At 32.7% G+C, this 19,821-nt stretch overlaps 1 long non-coding RNA gene across 4 annotated transcripts in view; it reads left to right on the top strand.

The window, feature by feature from the left end:
- LOC144291490 (uncharacterized) overlaps window positions 1–19,821 on the top strand; it is a 214,803-nt gene that overhangs the window by 75,887 nt on the left and 119,095 nt on the right. For 2 of the 4 annotated variants that reach the window (XR_013358771.1, XR_013358770.1), the window contains exon 2: window positions 9,990–10,132. This is a non-coding gene — a long non-coding RNA (uncharacterized LOC144291490). Of the gene's footprint in view, window positions 1–9,985; window positions 10,133–18,828; window positions 18,991–19,821 lie in introns of those variants that run through there. The other 2 variants (XR_013358772.1, XR_013358773.1) reach the window with 2 other exon arrangements.

The following is a 19,821-nucleotide window of genomic DNA, read 5'->3' as shown; positions in this document are numbered from 1 at the left end:
AAAGGAACATGGACATAACAATAATTTTTTTTTCCTCCTTTAACAAAGAAAAAAATAAATAAACTGTTTTGTGCTTGCTACTTTCTTTCTGGCTGTCTTTATTCTAGTGTGGATCCTACCTAAATCTTTGTATGGGTAATCCAATGACCCAGACATCCATTCACACAAAGCAGTTATCTACCACTGGTAGTATAATAAGCCCCCCTCCCTTTTTAATTTCTATTCCCATTTAGGAAAGTTTCCTGATGTGGAAACCAACGTCATCCACCCAAGTAAATTTCACAGAATTTTAAGAATTTACCGTTGTTAGAGAGACAATTAATATTTGGAAATGTAAAAAAAAAAAAAAAAAAATTTGGAAATGTATAGAAAGCTAACTATATAAATTTCAGTTAAATTTTTTTAGAAGGTAGAGATTTCTGAATGCTTAACCGCAAGTGACATGACTCATTTAGTTGTTTAAGTGTGGATGCATGGAGGTTGAAACACACAAGAGAAGAGAATTCAAAACATTTCCAGTAAAAGTGCAAATTACTAATGGAAAGGCAACTATTCTTTAGTTAATGATTTTATACAGTCTGGGAGGTAAGGAAACAATCTAACAAGATTTTTGCTCATTTATAACGTCGTATTATGTATGAAGATATGTTGCATTATAGCCATTTAGATTCAATTAAATTCTGTCTTTTTCATATTTGAATTAATACTTATTAGTTATTTCTTTAATAATAACAATTTATTTCTGAATTACTATGTGTTTACATATCTATATCAACATATATCTATTTATAGTATTTAGCTATCATAATAGCCAATGCAGATCATAAAAATTATATTTGTAGCAAGAAGATTAACCAAACATGGTAATTGTTTCACTTTGGGTTTTTTTTTTTTTTTTTGGTAATTTTGTATTTTTAATAGAAATAATAAATTTCCAGTTTGTGAATTATAAGAAGTGATTATTGACAGATACTTATACCATAAATTTTCTTGTTCAATAATTATTTTACATGCATTTTGTATTGTAAAATGAATAGGCATAGTAAGAGTCATCAAAAATGCAATTTTTTGTATTTTTAGGAAAATATGAAAACACTGGCTATTTTAAGGAAATTTCATATTCATATAAGTTTTGGAAATATGACACGTTCAATTTAGCATACAAATGCATAGGTTCTGAGAATAAAAAATAATAATAAATTTATCATGCTAACAAGCTTCTTAGACTTGATTTTAAACTATGATGGCTGAGCAGTATGTAGCAATTTTAGCTCCTTAATAATGTATAGAATATGCTTGATTTAGTAATAAGAAGACCTTGGAAGAAACGTTTTAAAATATAATCCTTAATTTCTGAGCAAACTTTAATTTTACAAACATAATCCTTTTAGGCCTCACAGTACCATAAAACCAAACATACACAGTCATATGACCTGCTTCTGCTTCACCTTTTGCCATATGTATTTAATTTAGGAAACATTTATATTTATATGCTATATAAAATATAAATACATATTTATTTAGATAAAACAACATTGTCAACAAATCAGTGAGAAGGATGACTACAACATTCAATGGATTACCATGGGCAATATTGACTAAAGCCCAAGCTGAAAACATCATAGTAGCCTCTTTATCGATCAATTTATCTATTTTCCACCTATTATCTATTTGTATTTTATTGAGTGGGAGGTTCCGAACAACATTTTCTTTGTTTATTTTAAGTAAAACACATTCCTTAATATATTTCAGTCTCTCAATAACTTACTTATTTTACATTCTACACAAATTTTCAAGGTGGAAAGCAGCCTTATTTTATTTCTTGCAATGGAATTGAGGATTTAAAATAAGACATTAAAAAGAGAATTTAATGTACTATGCGTATCCCCACATGAACATGGCTGGTAATAGACAGCATTGGGATCAGTGAGTTTACATACTGTCTCAGTCTCTCTTAGTTTGATTTTCTCAAAACAAGTATAGATATCATCCCAAAATCCAGGCACGCTTGACTATGTATTTGGGGCTGACAGGTGATTTATGAATAACTTACTGTATCACTAATAATTTTTGCTAAGACCTACCAAAAAAAATGTAGTGCTCACTTAAGCAGAGGAAGTTTATATTCTAACAATCCTGAGCATTTTAAAGATAGACTAGTGATATATCAATTTTAATTCTTAAAATTTCCAGAACCAAACACTCAATTAAGGTATTCAAATTTCAAAACTCTAAATGTTTGTATTCTGAAGGTGATTTTCATATTTAAGCCATGAAGCTAAATACATGCATACTTATTTTAATTAGAATAAAGCATTCTGATATATATGTGTATGTGTGAGTGTGGGTGTATTTTTAAAAATCACTATCACAATTAAGCCAGTGTGATATGAAAGAGTACAGTTCAGGTTAATCTGAGCAAAACAGAACTTTTAGAATATATATTGATTTTCTACCTTCCAAAATACTTCCATAAATCATGATCATTGTATGCCATTCCTGTGTGCCCTTGATGCTGCAAACTATAATCTAATCTTTTACTTCAAGCTTCTAGAAAAGAACATTTTTCTTAGCATTTCTTCCTACTTATGCATTTTAGTTACTTTCTCTGTCTGCTTTTTTCTTTTATTTACCTACAATATTGCTAGCTATACACATGATGCTGACATCTCAAGGTCAACAAAATGAACTAATGAATAATAATACTTTTGTTCTCAGTGGGATTCTTGCCCAAGAGTTTAGTAAACGAAGAAAAAATAAACTCTCAGGCACAGCGGTGTTTGCAAGCTTCTAAATGTGATTTCTGAAATGTTTGAGGCCAAAAATCCTTATGACTACACTTTAAATTTATGGCTTAAACTTTATACAGACCATCTTCACCTAGTATTTTCTATTTTCTGTATCCACAAGAACATTCTATATGATCTGACATTTGCATTCAGGATAAAACAAATTGATAAATGTTTTGTAATTTTCATTTCATATGAAATCAAAAGTAATATTATCCTAATAATATTCAAGGAATGATTAGTCCTGTCTCATTTATATTTATTACTCTTTTCTATTTTGATAATTTTTCCCATATTCTGATTATTCATTACCTCCACTTGCACAATTGATTGGCTATAATGAATGCTGTGAGCTCTACTCAACTGAAACAGCTCTTCCTTGTAGGATTCACATTGGAAAATAATAAAAGTGTGACAGGTAAATATATTGGATAGGAGAGTGTAAGAAAATGGATTGGAACAGGACAATTGAAATGAAGAAAAAGAAAAATTATGAAAGACTTTATTAGAAAAGATAAATGTACAAAAATAGCACAGGTTAGCAAGAAAGAGATTCAATGAATCAATTGTACCTTTATACAGTGTTTCTTAATACCTTCTGCTCTTAAAACAAGTTCTAAAGAATCTCCAAAAGCAAAGTCTTTAATGGAATGCACCTTCACTGAAGGGTAGCAACTTGACACACTTCTTTCAGGAGAGTTTGAATTTTATAATGGAAATATCATGACATTAACCAAAGGTGTTCACTAACTGATCTGAATTAAATAGATACAAACCAAAGGCAAGATACCCTTAGGAATTTGAACATAGAATAATAATGGCCTAATTTATTCAGAGTATAAAGTGCAGCTTAAGTTCAGTAAAGCAATTATAATTTCTATCTTGCAGAAATGTTTTATTTTAATCACTACACTCAGGTTATTTTTCTCTGATAATAATTGATCGCCTTTCATACACAATATCTATCATCTATCATCTATCTATCTATCTATCTATCTATCTATCTATCTATCATCTATCTATCTATTATTCACAGTCATGAATATGAAAGGCATTGTCACTTGAGGTAAAAAGAAAATAAAAGTAAATCTAGATTGCTATTTACTGCAAAGATTCTAAATCAACAAACTAACCTGCTTAAGCTCATTTTAAAATGAAACATATGGAAATATAGAAAAAATTTTAAAAGATGATAATAAACCTAGGAGAAGGTTAAGATTTAGAGTGGAATGCAAAAGTACCAAAAAGGAAGACTAACTATCTCTGGATGCTTTGAAACCTTGAGATAATTTTTAGTAGGTCTAAAAATTCCTAAATAATTTTATGTTCCCTAGAATTTGTAAAAACAATGGTCATAATTGTATAACTACTTTAATTATTTCCTAAAAATTATAAAACAAGTAATTTCTGTATATAATACAATTTCTAAGAATAGTAATATGACTCTAAAAATGTGCTTTTTAACTAATATACAATGCATTGCTATTTGTGAGTGTCAGGAGTGTTTTATTTATTCTTTTTTTTCTTCTCTAGTGAAATTATGTTTGCTTTCACTGGATTCTTGCAAATAAGAAATGATTTAAAGTCAACAACTATTCTTAAATGCTTACAGTCAGAAAGAACCATATTATACAGATTAAATAAAAACTTTTGAATGTTCAATAACAATTTGTTAAAATGGATTTTCAATAAAGTGGATTTTGAAGGTTATCAGCTTTAATAAAAACTTGATTTTATTTTCTTCACTAATTCAAGTAAACTACTCATTATAAATACAATTTAAAGTTAGAAATGGGAATAATTTTGATGATGGTGTTCATGTTAGTATTGACTCCTTAGTCCATTTTGAAGAATCATTTGTTTAGCTTACTATGTTACATCATCAATTTAACTCTAGTTGGTCAAAGATAAACAAAGCTGGACATTACTTAAAAAATGAAAGCAGATTTATGCGATGCCTGGGTGGCTCAATGGTTGAGCATCTGTCTTTAGCTCAGGATATATCCCGGGGTCCAGGATCGAGTCTCTTATCAGGCTCCTAGCATGGGGCCTGCTTCTCCCTCTGCCTGTGTCTCTACCTCTCTCTGTGTCTCTCATGAATAAATAAATATTTTTAAAAAAGAATGAAAGCAGATTTTATTCTACAAATACTGGTAGAAGGGGAGTTTGAGTTGTGGTCAAATCAATTTTGTGCAGAGTTGTCTGGGTGCTTTAAGGAATAATGTGGGAGTAGAGAAGGGGCAAGTGGATGCTCAATATGGTCTGGGGAGTGACAAATTATAACAGCTTGGTCAGTATAAATGCCATTGAGACAGCTGTGTCTGCTAGCTGGCAGTATTGATGTTAGAATTTTATTCTGCAACAGATTTTGGGACACCGAGTCCGTATCCTTTCTGATAGACATTTCAAAGGCATGGCTCCCAGGTCCTTGAGAAAGATACTCCTGGGTTGTAGGAGATACATACATATATTTATCAAAAGAACAGAGGAAGGATTACAATTGTAAACTTTTTAAACAATGCTCTAGGGCAGGGAATTCTTAGCTGAAACAAATGGCTAATTCTTTTGACAGTCTTGAGCTTTCTCAAGCTGAATTTTAGAGGAGGGTGGGGTCCTCCTAATGACTCCATCTTAAGCTGTTTAAAGGCTTTTGCTAGAATTTGTCCAAGTATGTCCACGTCTCATAACACAGGGGTTTGAATGGAGTCCTGTGTGCCCAGCATGCTTTCCAGTTCTCCAGTTAGAGTGGACAAACCCAGAGACCACAGAGCTCAGGGACTGACACAATGCTAACACACACTATTGTTTACAAAGAGAGGGTAAGAGACAGACTGAGAAAAATTAAACAGAAATGGATCAAACTGTTCAACAACAACAAGTGGCTGTGTGAATATTGACATAGTGACAGGATTTAAGCATTGTTATAAACTGAATATTTATACCCTCCCCCCATTTGTATATTGAAACCAATTCCCTATGTGATTTTAGTGAATGTGGGACTTTGGGAAATGATTAAGCCCTACATGTGGGACCCTCATGAATAGGTTAGTGCCCCTATAAAAGATAGCCTGGAGAGCCCCCTAACCTCTTCTGTCATGTGCAGGAAGAAGATGGTCATCTGTGCATCAGGAACTGGGCTCTGACCAGGCACCAAATCTACTGTTGCCTTGATCTTGGACTTCTCAGTCCCAGAGCTGTGAGAAATAAATTCCTGTTGTATTAAAAAGCCACCCACTCTGGCTATGGAGTTTTGTTATAGCAGTTCAAAAGGACATTTGGACATTTATCATTCAAACTAGAATATTTTAGAGCTAATTTCACATAAAGTTATGAGAATTATTTACAAATTCAACAAATTTCCTTTTTAAAAATTGTATTATAATTATTATTATTATTTTTTAAATTCTATTGCCAAGGTGGGGCTCAAACTCATGACTCTAGGATCAAGAGTCAGATGCTCTACTGACTGAGCTAACCAGGCACCCCCAAAAATTTGACTTTTGGTTAACAACATGGATTTTAAAATGGGAATGAGATATGTAAAATTAATATTCATTAGCATTATGTAGGCCACCAGTTTCTATCAGTAATGCTGGGGTTAACAGATTAATTACAGTACTCCAATTTTAAATATTTTTTAAAGATATTTATTTATTTATTTATTTATTTATTTATTTATTTATTTATTTATAGAGTCAGAGAGAGAGAGAGAGAGAGAGAGAGACAGGCAGAGGGAGAAGCAGGCATCATACAGAGAGCCCGATGTGGGACTCGATCCAGGGTCCCCAGGATCACGCCCTGGGCTGCAGGCGGCGCTAAACCGCTGTGCCACTGGGGCTGCCCCCAGTACTCCAATTTTATACTAGAAATATTTAGTTGTGCTACATGACCCCAAAATACTTCCTCATAATGTTCACTTTTTTACTATAGATTTTTACTTGAATTTATTGAAATGGAATTTACAATTTTGATGAGTTTTGATAAATACATACTCCTATGCAAGCAGCATTGATTATAAATCATTTCTGTCACCCCAAGAAGTTTCTCTATCACGTTTTGCTGTCATCCTCAAACCAAAGTAATCATTGATGTCCTATCTGTTGTTATAAATTAGTTTTTCCTTTAAATTTTCATAGAAATGGAATATTATAGCATGATCACTTTCATGTTCATCTTCTTTTGAGCATCGCACTGTTTTAGAGATAAATCTATGTTTGTATACAGAAGTAATTCACTATTTTTTGTTATAGGATGTTATCTCAATTATGCATATACAGCACCTTGTTCTTCCATTTACCAGTGAATGGGTTTTGAATTATTTTCAGTTTGGGATGATTGAGACTACAGTTGCTTTGAATATTCAAGTATAAATTTGATGAAGATATTTTTACTTTGTAAATGTTTATTCATTTTAGAGAGAGTGCAGGTAGGGGCAGAGGGAGAGGGAGAATTTTTATAATTGTCTTCTCTTTACATATGTTTGCATGTTTTCTTTGGTTTGCTTCTAAGATTTCTCTATCCATGATTTCAGCAATGTGATTTAAATGGGCCTTGTGCAGGGGCTCCTGGGTGTCTCAGTTGTTAGTTCAGCATCTGAGTCTTGATTTTGACTCAGGTCATGATCTCAGAGTCATGGGATCAAGCCCTGGTGTTCAGCTTCATGCTGGTTGGGCATGGAGCCTGCTTAATATTCTCAAAATCTATAAGTGGGCTTTCGTGTGGTTATCTGTTAGACTGCTCACTATTTCACCACTGGTCATGGAATCTCTGTTGTTTTCTCTTTATCTTAATGTTTTGTATGTGCATGCTTTAGTTTGGCAGCTTCTATTGCTTTGCCATTGAGTGGATAGATTATTTCTTCTGTGGTAACTATTGATTCCATCCAGAATTGTTTTAATTTCAATACTGTACTTTTCATCTTTAGAAGTCCTGTGTGGTTCTTAATTTTGATCAGATATAGGATATGGCATATTTAATACTGTTGAATATTGTTTTACTGTTCTTTAAAGTGTTTTGAAGCTTGAACTTTAACAATGCAGAGTGTTTTTAAGTTTTGTTAGAAAACGTCTAGAGTAGCCTTTGATATAAGTACACGTTAGCCCTACTAAATTACAACCCTACCCAGGTCTATTCTGAATATTCCAGATATTCCAAGAAGACCAAGACTGTAAGTGGCTAGAACCGAAATTACTGCCTAATTCTGTGTGAGCTTTTTGGATTTTTCAGCTTCTTACACCCTTATTATTCTTTGTCCTGTGCATGTATTCTTCATCATTCAGCCAACATATCAAGAGGACTGCTTTGCAGATGTCTGCAGCTGTTTCTTTGTATGCAGTTGACTCTTGAATGGATTTCAACTACCTGAATCCACTTACACACAGGTTGTTTTCAATAAATACAGTACAGGATTGTGCATGTGTTTTTCTCATGGTTTTCTTAATAACATTTCTTCTTCTCTATTTTACTTTATTTTAAGAATATAGTACATGGTACATATATGTTAGTTGACTGTATTATTGGCAAAGCTTTACCAATCAGTAGTACACTATTAGTAGTTAAGTTTTGGGGGAGTCAAAAGCTGTATGTGGATTTTCAACTCTGCAGAAGTTGGCTTCCCTAACCCCCATGTTGTTCAAGGGTCAACCTTTGATTTCTGTCTTTGCTACTTTGCCTGCAAATTTCAGCCATTTGTTCCTCCTTAATCATCAATCTGTATCTTCTTAACTCAGCAAGCTCTAGTGCTTCGACTGGGTTTCCCATTCCTGAGCTTTAGTCCAAAAAGTATATATAGGCAAAAGTTATGAGAATCTTCTGGGTTTCTCTTTTTTTACCGCTTTGCTGAGAGATTATAGTTCTGTGCTTTCCTTGTCAATGTCTGAAAACTACTGTTTTTCATTCAGTTTATAGCTAAGACTAGAAGACAAGTTTGATCCCAGTGACTCCTACATCTTAGCTGGAGCTGGGTATACGTATTGTATGTGTGTGTATCACTTTTAGTTTTATGGTAAATTGATTATCATTTAGAAAAATTTTGTAATTATGGAATTGTCTCACTTTTATTCAACTCTTTAAAACTTTTAAAAACTTTTATTATATACTTAAATATACGATATCCTATCTAAAATACACACATAATTTATTTAAAACACTGAACTTAAAGCCTTTGGTGATTTTGTTTTTGAGCTGCATTATTTTTTAAAACTAAGAATGTTATGGATCACGAGTTAAGAATGAGATCTGTAACGTGCGGCAATATATCCTCAAAATATACATGTAGTCTCCATTTTAGTAAAAGTCTGATATTTAAAAAGGCTGTTACAGTTTGAAACATTTTGAGCAACAGATCACCAACCCCATTCCTCAGAAGTAAAAGTTTTGTCTCAGGGAGTGCCTATCAGTTTGAGAAATGCATTACTGTTGGTTCAGTAGTCTCATTTGTTCTTCTCATCTGTATGGAGATGTGCTTATGATACTTTTCTGAATATCGTTTTTGTAATGACTCCATTTTATCGCATTATGGAACACCTGTTTTTGTATTTGTTATCATATATCCTCCATACATCTCTAGAAAAGGGAAGTTGAACAGAAGCAAACATAGATTAATAGCTGGTCGGTGTAATAAACTTCATAACCTAAAATCTTGTTGCTTTTAACCCTATCCTGTCACTGTAATTCACTATAATATTTCTAAATCTCTGCTTTTTGCTGCTCTTTTTTTTTTTCCTTTCTACAGCTGCATAAGCAGGTGCAGGTTTGAAGCAGTATAAGGGATGAAAGAGAGTTTATCATGCAAATAATAGTATCATTTACCCCACCTCAACCCTGTAATTGACCTGATTGATCGTAATGTTAAGATTCTCTCTCTGAATTCACTAAAAACCAGTGGGTAAATATATAGCAAGGGGCATTTTATTGACACAGTAGAACCTAATAGCAGTCTATCTTTTAAAAATACATATGATTTTCCTAACAGAACCAACTGAGGTTTTCGTTCTGTAAGTGTATCTTTCCCCTTGCTTTGAAATGAGAAATACCATATCATTTTGTTTTCTGCTGCACATTTGCCACAGTCCTTAAAGGTTTCACGCGAAGCAAAATAAATCATCCAGACACGTAATATTTATAAGCATGGCAGTTTAAGTAAAACGAGGACTGTTCCTTTTAATTCAAATTCCTGATAGATTTTTTTTTTCAAGCTAGGTGCACAAAGGGCATGACGATGTAACATCCATATGCTGATTTGAATAAATTGGGCTGATTGGCTTCTGGAAACTTTTTTGAAGGCCCAAGCATATCCAGGAGAATAAAGCCTTAATGTCCAGCTGTCTTTTATACCTACCAAGGTAAATATACCCCAAATGATCTTTTATTTGGCTATATATCTCATACAGAAAGAAGTGGAAACCAATAAAAAGGAAGTGACTCTGCCTAACATGAAGCAGAAGGGAAGGAAGCTTTGTGGCAATGTTCTGTGAAAGGTTGTAGAGATACATAATATAATCTGCATAACTGACAAAGTTCCCTGGGTGGTAACACAGTGCATAAGTTTTCAGGAACAAGCCATATATTTTGTAAAGAAAGAATTTAAAGGGACAGTGTGGATATAATCAGTCTATGTGGATGGCATTTTGAGCTTATTAAAACTATCTCATGTCAAAACAAATTCAAAAGAACTTATTGTTGCTTTATGTAATTCAAAATATAGCCATCTCCAATGTCTCTTTTCAAAGCCCATAATATACAAATAGTCAAGCACATATGCTTGACATCTAATTTATTTTTGATATTCTGTGAGCCTAGTGCATCAGTTTGCTCATATTTGAAGCACAGAGTTATAAAACAAAATTCAAATGTTGTGAACATTTCATTGAGGCCATTATTCTCTAGTCAGCAAGGCTGAACGTTTGAAATATTCTCAAAATCAGTTTATCTCTCATACTAAACACAGCTTGCCACTTTTAAATCTGATAATGACCCCAACATTTTTTTGGAGATGAAGTAGAGTAAATGCTGCATCTGTTTGATAAGGTGTCTAGAATTTCATAAATTTCTTTATGCCAAAGTAAATAAACATAAACTAAACTGATACAAAATACTAGTACAATAGTGAAAAACTATTACACTTGGCACATTTGGCTTGAAATCAGGTACTATTCCATTTTGATAAGCCACCATAACTAAAATAATTACAGCAGACAGTATCTTTCATAAATAAGATTTGTTACATGCTTTAAAATTAATTAATTAATTAATTTAATTAATTAATTAATTAATTAATTTACTTGAAGGGGAGGGACAGAGGAAGAGAATCCTCAAGCAGACTTCCTGCTGAGACAGAGTTTCATGTGGGACTAGATCCCAGAACCCTGAATTTGTGACCTGAGCCAAAATTTGTGCTTAGTGAGGAGTCTGCTTCAGAGTCTCTCTCTTCGTCTCCCTTTGCCCTTCCCTGTGCATACTCCTTCTTGCTCTTTCTTTCAAATAAATAAATAAATAATAGATAAATAAACAAACAAAATCTTTATTTTTTTTTCCAAAGGCATTTTATTATACATCAACTTACCAGGAAAAAAATTTTCCATCACGCATTCTATGGTTCTTAAAAATCAGTGTTCTTTCACTTTTCATTCACCATGTCAGTGATCTACCCACAAAAAGAGTAAAATCTAAAGTAAAGTTTAGATATGGCAATCAAACACCTCTGATTTAATGCAAATGATAATTTCTCAATGTGTAAAACAGAGTTCTTTGACTCAGAATGTGAAAGCATTAAATTGGAAACTGAAAAAGCAAGCAAACCAAAAGTTTATTTGGAGTCTTTAAGAATTTAAGTCCAGGAGACACAGATTCAAGAGGAACCTGAAAGGTTCTGGGTGTTGGGGTTAGCCATTCAGGAGCTTGTAGTTCAATTATCTGGGGTATGTTTCAGATCACTGATTATAGGGAAGCCATTGATTTTGCAGCTATCCCCATTGTTTGAGTTCCTCCCATCTGCCCAAAGTCACTTCTGGGGAATTTAAAGGGCCATTGTATTTTATTTCATCTTCTTTTTTTCTTTTTTTCTTTTTTTTCTTTTTGAGAGTGGGAAGCAGCCATATATACAGAGGCATTTTAAAAAGTCACAGTATACTCTCTCTCTCTCTCTCTGTCTCTCTGTCAAATAAATGAATAATCTTAAAAAAAAAAAAGTCACAGTGAGGGTCCAGAGAAAGTTACAGAATTAGAAAAGACCTAAAAAGACCTCAAGTTTACATTTCAAATTTACTCATCTTCTGCACAATACAAAAACATTGGGAAGAGGAAGAGTCTGATATTCAGAGTCACCACATTGTTAGATTCCTATATCTCATTTCCAACAAAAAAATCACAAGGCATACAAAGAAATGAAACCTTGTCCCATTCAAAGGAGAACATAAAACAACAGAAACATTCTTTATGAAAACCTTGGTGGCAAATCTACCAGATAAATACTTTAAACAATTGTCCTAAAGATGCTCAAAGAACCAGAGGAAGAGATGGAGAAAGAAAACTAGAAATAAAAACTGCCTATTGATAATAAAATAGGATATGATGCAGTATTTAAAGGGAATGAGCTAGTAATACCTGCATGAACATGCATGAACCTCAGAAGCATCACATTGAGAAAATGATTGAGTGAATGAAACCAGACATAAAAGTATATAGACTATGTAATTCCATTTATATGAACTTCTAGAAGAGGCAAAACTAATTTATAGTAATAGAAATCAGAGCAGTGATTGCTTAGGCGTTGAGAGAAGAATGTTTTACTGAAAAGAAGCATAACGGGCTTTCTGGTGTAATATAAAATTTCTTGATAGAGATCTGTGTTAATGAGTGTTAGGAATTTCTCAAAATACAAAATATATCTAATAAATAATAGAAAGTGGCATCAATCTATTTATTCATCCATTTATTCATATCTTCCCATCCCTATTTATCAAACACTGATTTTAAAAAGACCTAAGCCTAATGAAATGTCAGAGACCATATTCATTATATTACACATCAATTAAATTTAATCATCCCCTAATGTACATGGAATTAGAAATCACTTTTTCAAATTTTATTTGAAAATGATGAACCAAGGTAGAAATTACATATTTGAGAGAAAATTTGCTTTACTAAAATAGATGGAGCTCCCATTTAAAAAAAAAAAAAAACAGGTACAAAAAGAACTGAAGAAAAAAAAAAAACATGTGGCTTATTCATAAACCATAAACTTGAGAGAATTATCCACGAGCTAGTTCTCAACCTAAAAGAAATAACAAATTTGTAAAAGAGATTTGGGGTTGAAATAATTTGACTCTTGTGTTAAATCCTCTTCTGTTTTAAAGAGAGGAGGTTTAAGCAGTAGGCATCCCTGAAGCATTAATGAGAGTTATGAGATCCTTTGATCTATAAGTGGGTGTTGATGATGGAGGACAATTTTTATTTTTGTAGGTCCATCTTGAACATTTTCACCCCAGTCACTGTGTCAGAAAGCATCCAGTACATTTCTAAATGTTTCTCTGGGAATACATATTTCTTCCTTACACTTTTCTTCCCCCACCCACCACCACCTTGGAAGCTACTAACCTAAAAATCTTGAGTGACCACATTTCTGTTGGAGGGACCCTGTACTGAGTCTGTGACTAGTGTGGTAAAGAAAGACTCTGAGAGGACTATCTAAGAAGAGACTAAGGATGGTCTTAGAAAACACTGAAAAATACAATGTGGTTAGAGAAAGCATTCAAATATTGACCAGCTTAACTTGGAGTGCAAAGGATAGGCTGAGTGCAATCTAATATATCCAAAGACTCTAGAGAAGGGTAGGCAGCCAAAGAGCTTGTGAAATGGATTTCAGCAATGGAGGCACATAGTGAGTGGGAAGATACTGGGTGATTTGCTAGCTCTTGCAGATGTCAGGATGGACAAATAATGTTTATGAATAAAGTAGCCCACAAGCTCTGAACAAGGATGATCCATTACTCCCAACCTAATCACTAATCCTGAAACTTAGATTGCCTCCTGAGCTTTCAGGAGAAGAAAAGATATTCACAAAATTATTCTAGAGTTATTAAATGGTTAAAAATAAATCATATTTTTAAATGAAGAGGTTTTTTTAGCCTTACTTGGCAATATTGAGTTCATTCCAATATGAAGAAATAAGGGTTTCACCCAAATTGGACTCAGTTGTAAATAAGTACATTTGCAGCCTTGAAATTCTCCTTCATCTGGGGTAAGAGTATATAGTAAGAATTTTTAAGAATATTTGTATAGTATATATCTTTATCTGTGGTTGAAGACAACTCCTCAGATATGATCAGAAAGGAAATGTATCTCATAAAAGCATTAGAGTAATGCTGCGTAGAGAAGATGCATACTCTCGGAGTTATCAGTTTTAGAGTATTCCATAAGATTAAGCTTCAGAACACATTAAAAAGTTTGTCAAATTCTTAGAGAAGAGTGAGTAGGAGTAAAGTAAGGAGCATAGAAATATATATTTAATGGTCAAATATTGGACTCTACATTTTTGAAATAACTATCTTCTTAGAGGTTTTGGTGCTAAAATTGAAGTCTTGAGCAGGCTTCGGAAGACGTTGCTCTAAAATTAGAGAGGGAGACCATTGCTAAACTAGAAAGTTCAGGGTAGAAGTAGCCATTTTTTGAGAGATTTTATATATATATTCTTTAGAGGGCATACTTTTTCTTTTGATTGTATAAAATCTTGACTTTTTGGATTACACTAAACCCTAAAGAAAGTCAATGGCAAGTAATATGAAAGTTATAGTTACAGGTTTCAGAAAATAGAGAAAATACAGGGATCTGGCCTCTTACTTTCCTCTGGAGCTTGTTATCTCAGTCCAAGAGATTCCTGAAGAGCTGGAAGCTTAGTTGTAGATTTTGTTGGACACCCAGCCAAATATCTGTTCCCTTTAAGCAGCAGAATCTTGTTGTTGATAAGCTTACCGATGTGTTTCCCTGATTTCATCAGAAATTCTAATGAGAACCTTCATCAGAAATTCTAATTATATTCATATTAAGTTCACTGGGGGGAAGGAAGCCAATGATGGGGTAAGGGGATAGCCTGGGGTATTCAGTAGAGTAGGCTGAGGTACGAAGAGATCATATTATCTTCTATTCATAAAGGATAGACCTCTGTAGAAATAGAACAGCAAATATAGTAATCCTGGGATCCCTGGGTAGTGCAGCGGTTTGGCGCCTGCCTTTGGCCCAGGGCGCGATCCTGGAGACTCGGGATCGAATCCCACGTCGGGCTCCCGGTGCATGGAGCCTGCTTCTCCCTCTGCCTGTGTCTCTGCCTCTCTCTCTCTCTCTCTCTCTCTCTCTGTGACTATCATAAATAAATAAAAATACCTTTAAATATAGTAATTCTAATATTTAACACTTAATGAGTACTACCTGTAAGGTTCTTTTCTAAGAACTTTATATGAGTTAAATAATTTTCTCCTCAGCCGACTCCTAAATAGTAGGTAATGAAATTAAATTATTTTATAGGTTATTAACTGAAATACAGAGAAGTTGAGAAATTTGCCCAAGTTATAGAGCTAGAAAATGGTACAGAGAATCTGCTTCTAGAAACTTCAATATCAAGCCCCATAATGCCCTTGTAATTAATTAATTAATATTACTCTTTGTAAGAAGGAGGTATAAACTTTATTTGGCTTACAGACTAAAGTGTAACATAGAGGAATATTTAAGAAAAATATTCATGTACCAATATCTAGAAAATTAACTAGGTGAAAAACAATCAAATATTATTTACTGGAGTTATATTGACTTACTAGACTCAAACACATACCACATAAGGGTGAGATATAATATTCCTCTTATGTTTAAATGTAAATATTTTATGTATATATAATATTAAAATAAAAATGCTTATTTTTAAGTCTTTGAAACAATTTTATAATATATTTATACAGGCCACAAAAGATGTCAATACTTTCTGTATAATTTAAACTATACAGATGACATTCTATGATATGCCCAAGATTTATTTGAAAGAAAAGTAAAATATACTAATACATCCGAAGCAAATTCAAGAAAAAAATTAACAAATTCAAATAATATTAGAAATAAAGTAAGGTATAACTTAAAAAAAATATAAAGAATACTATGTAAAATTTGTTTCTAACTGACAATTTTTCTGTATTGTCAGTTAGAAAATTAATATTCAAATTTAAAAAATGGAACAAAAATAAAACGTTTCAAAAGTGGAATAGATATGGACAGAGCATACTTAGTTTCCCAGATGAACTCAAGTGTCCAAAATTGCAGTACATACAAAATCTCAAGGTCGAAATTATTCTTAAGGGTTAAAATATATTTCCTAATTTTAATTCATTTTTTTAAATTAAAACTTTGATGACAGTTGCAATCTCTTATCTGCTCTGTTGTTGCTGATGAGTTATATATTTGTCTTTATATTAAGCCAGGGTAAGTTCTCCTATTGAAGAAGTCTTTCTTCAATAGTATAATAATTTAAATATTGGAATATAGCTAGCATTCAAATTGTTCTCTAAACAATGAAACAAAAAATTAAATCCTTCAGATCTTTCTAATTTAATATTATTAAATTTCATCTGTTCTCCAGCATTCATAAATTCCAAAATAAACTTAGTACCTTCTAAAAGTTTAAGTCTATTCAAAGAATTCCAATTGTAGCTGCTTGTTTACACAAAGACTTTTTTCTTGTCAGGAGTTTCCTTGCTCACATTCTTTCTCCCTTCTATGAGCCATGTTTCAATCTACCTTCATTGTCTGGCATGATAAATCTTCTTTAAAGTCTACACCTATCCAGTATTTAATCATTTTCAAGGTTATGAATTTTCTTCTAAACTTTATCCTGAATTGATTTTCCTTTTTCTGAAGACATGATTTATCATATATTTTGGAATATTCTATTATGCTTTACATGATTCACTCTCATAACTATATAGAGTAAGAAGTATTTATCTTTTTTCTGTCTGTTCTTATAAATATGTCTAAGGCAAAGTGGAAAGTATCTAACAAAATTAACATCAATATTTTAATTGTAAGCCTATGGAAGATATGCTTATTATCAATTAACCAATACAGTACTCAATGTAATTAATGTTGCTTCACTATTGATGATTAGTTATGATAAATTATTTATCATTTTTTCAACAAGTCAAGGTTGATTTCTAGAAGATATAAGAAACTGATGTAAAGATCAAACCAATTTTATAAGCCTTTTCATATTTAGTAGAGCCCTTAAAAGCATGTGAATGTTTTTGGAAATGGTATCTATAGAAAGAGAAAATTCCTGTTTTTTAAAGATTTTATTTATTTTTTCATGAGAGACACAGAGAGAGGCAGAGACATAGGTAGTGGGGGAAACAGGCTCCCTGTGGTAAGCCTGATATGGGACTAGATTCCAGGATCTTGGGATCACACTCTGAGCTGAAGGCAGATGCTCAACCACTGAGCCACCCAGGAGTCTCTATTTATGCACATTTTATACCCACAACACCCATCTCAATAGGAGACTGGCTTCAACTGTTAGCAAATTGCATGTGCTTGACATCAATTCCATACTAGCAATAAGATTGAAATATTTCATAAGAGAGAAAAAGGTCCTTTCTTATTAAACAAATATTATATTGTGTGATCCTTAAACATACAGATTGCTATTTAAAATAATATCTTCACATGGTTGCTAATAAAGCAACTATTACTCTCCTACTACTTTCTTAAGAATAAAGCCATTATTTATTCATGCTTTGTATAATTGGTAGATGTTGATTAGTATAAGGCAACAATGACATTTCTGTTTCCTTCCCACTAATTGGAAATCAACATGAGTATGTCCCATATTTAGCCAATAATACCTAAGGATAGGTCCACTGAGGTTTTTGAGAAAGTTAAAATTAAATAGCACAGAAGCTAATGTTTTACTGCCTTAGATATTGACATGTGAGGATGATGCTTGAAGCTTCATAAGTGATTGTAAAAAGTATCAGAGTAAAGCCAAAAGGATTGCTTAGAAGCCAAAAAAGAATTGAGTAAAGTATTAAATTAATAAATATTTCTTCTATGGTGTGGTGACACATTATTATGTTCATTTTATTTTCACCCTTAGTGACTTGAAGCCAAAGACATCTTAACTAATGTATTATTAAATGCTTGCGATATTGTTTTATTATTAAAAACCAATAGACAGGAAAAGGTGAAGGGAATTAAGAGGTACAAATTCCCCATTATAAAATAAATAACTCATGAGGATCTAATGCACGACATTGGAAATAGAGTCACTAATATTGTAATAATTTCATATGGTGAGAGATGGTAACTAAACTTATTGTGACAATTATCTTGTAGTGCAGAAGAATATTGAATCACTACACTCTCCTACATCTGAAGCAAATAGTATATTGTATGTCAAGTATACTTAAATTAAAACAATAGTAAACAGATAAGTAACTGAATATTTCAACCATATAGTTTAAATAAAAATAAGTAATTGTTGCACAATCAAAATCACTTTGCTTCATAACTCTTTTTCATTGTTCAAGATAACAATGTAAACTGTCTATCCAATATATGTACTAATTTATTTGCTGGGAAACAGTGTTTTCAGCTTTATACTGATACTAAATCAGATGTTCTTCAGGAGCAACACTGAGGTTCTCTTGTGCTTAATGTAGTTGAACAGTTTCGGTCTAAAAATTCACACTATATAGGACATTGATTAAATCTGAAACAACATTTTGCTTGTAATGAGCAGATTAGAAGCTGGTTAGGGGGAGCATTTTTAGATTATTCTCAGAAATACCTTTACCACAATTTTTATGTGGGGATTTTACAAAGAGATTTCATTTTACGAGGTGATCTTCAAGAAAAAGACGTTTATATAAAAAGGACAAATACATGTCTTATGGAAGACTGTTTACTCTCCTTCCCTGGGGCTTAAGACTGTTGTTCCTTGGGAGAGAGAGGGGAGAAGAGGGACACTTTGTCTTTCCATCAGAAATGACTACACTTTTTTTCCCAGTTTGCACAAGTGTCTGAAGTTTTTCTCAGCCTCATATCTGCCCCCAGTCTTTCTAAGGAGCACACAGCACTGTCCATGTGGAAGAGTCTGCAAGCCTGAGCAAACCCAGGTTTGTCTGTGGCTCCCAGGTATTTTATACACTTTAGCCTATAATTGGCTTTTAACAATTCAATAAACGTTTTAACTAAATCTTCTTCACTGGTTTAATGATACTTTCATATTTTCTTGTGCTCTGCTCCAACTAAGCCATGCTCATGCTCATATTCCCCTCAAACGTATGTGTTTTTTTTTTTTTTTTCTTAGAGTTGAAGCTAGTTGATTGCCTTCTAGTCTCAGCTTTCTGATGTGTTCAAAATTTCCTATTTTTAATGTGGGAATGTAATCTCTGGCTATTACATTCTAAGTTGAAGCCAGAAATACCATCTCCTTTTAATTAGGCCAGCATAAACTTGATAATGAAAGAACACTAGACAGAAGAGAAATCACACTTCCAATTCTGTTATAACCACAGATGCAAAATCACTACACAGAATTCTTATAAATAGAATCCAGCAACAAACAAGAAAAAAATCATTTTGATGACCAAAAACAGGGGGAAAAAAAGTAAAAAAAAAAACTACGTCTCATGTGAAAGATCTTTGAATATAAATTCCAACTAAATGTTGAGATATGTAAATAAATTCTAAGTAAATTAAGGTATACCATGGTCACTAATTATGAGATTCTCAATTAGAAATATATGAATTCTCCCCAGTCTGATGTACAGGCATGAGTATATATTAATAAACATGTTTTAAAATTATTATGGAAATATGAAGAATCAAGAATAAATAAGACAATCCCGAGGAAGAGGGAAATATTAGATACTTTAAAATAAGAGGGACAAAGAGGACAGTATCACAATCCCAGATTTAAATATATACTACAAAACGAAGCAGAATGGTACTGGACAAAAATGGACACATAGATCAATGGAACAGAACAGAGATCCCA

Source organism: Canis aureus, chromosome 20 (assembly GCF_053574225.1).
Source record: "Canis aureus isolate CA01 chromosome 20, VMU_Caureus_v.1.0, whole genome shotgun sequence".
NCBI classification, from domain to species: Eukaryota; Metazoa; Chordata; class Mammalia; order Carnivora; family Canidae; genus Canis; species Canis aureus.
Note: the sequence above shows the minus strand (reverse complement) of the source record. Positions and strands in the feature narration are given on the sequence as shown.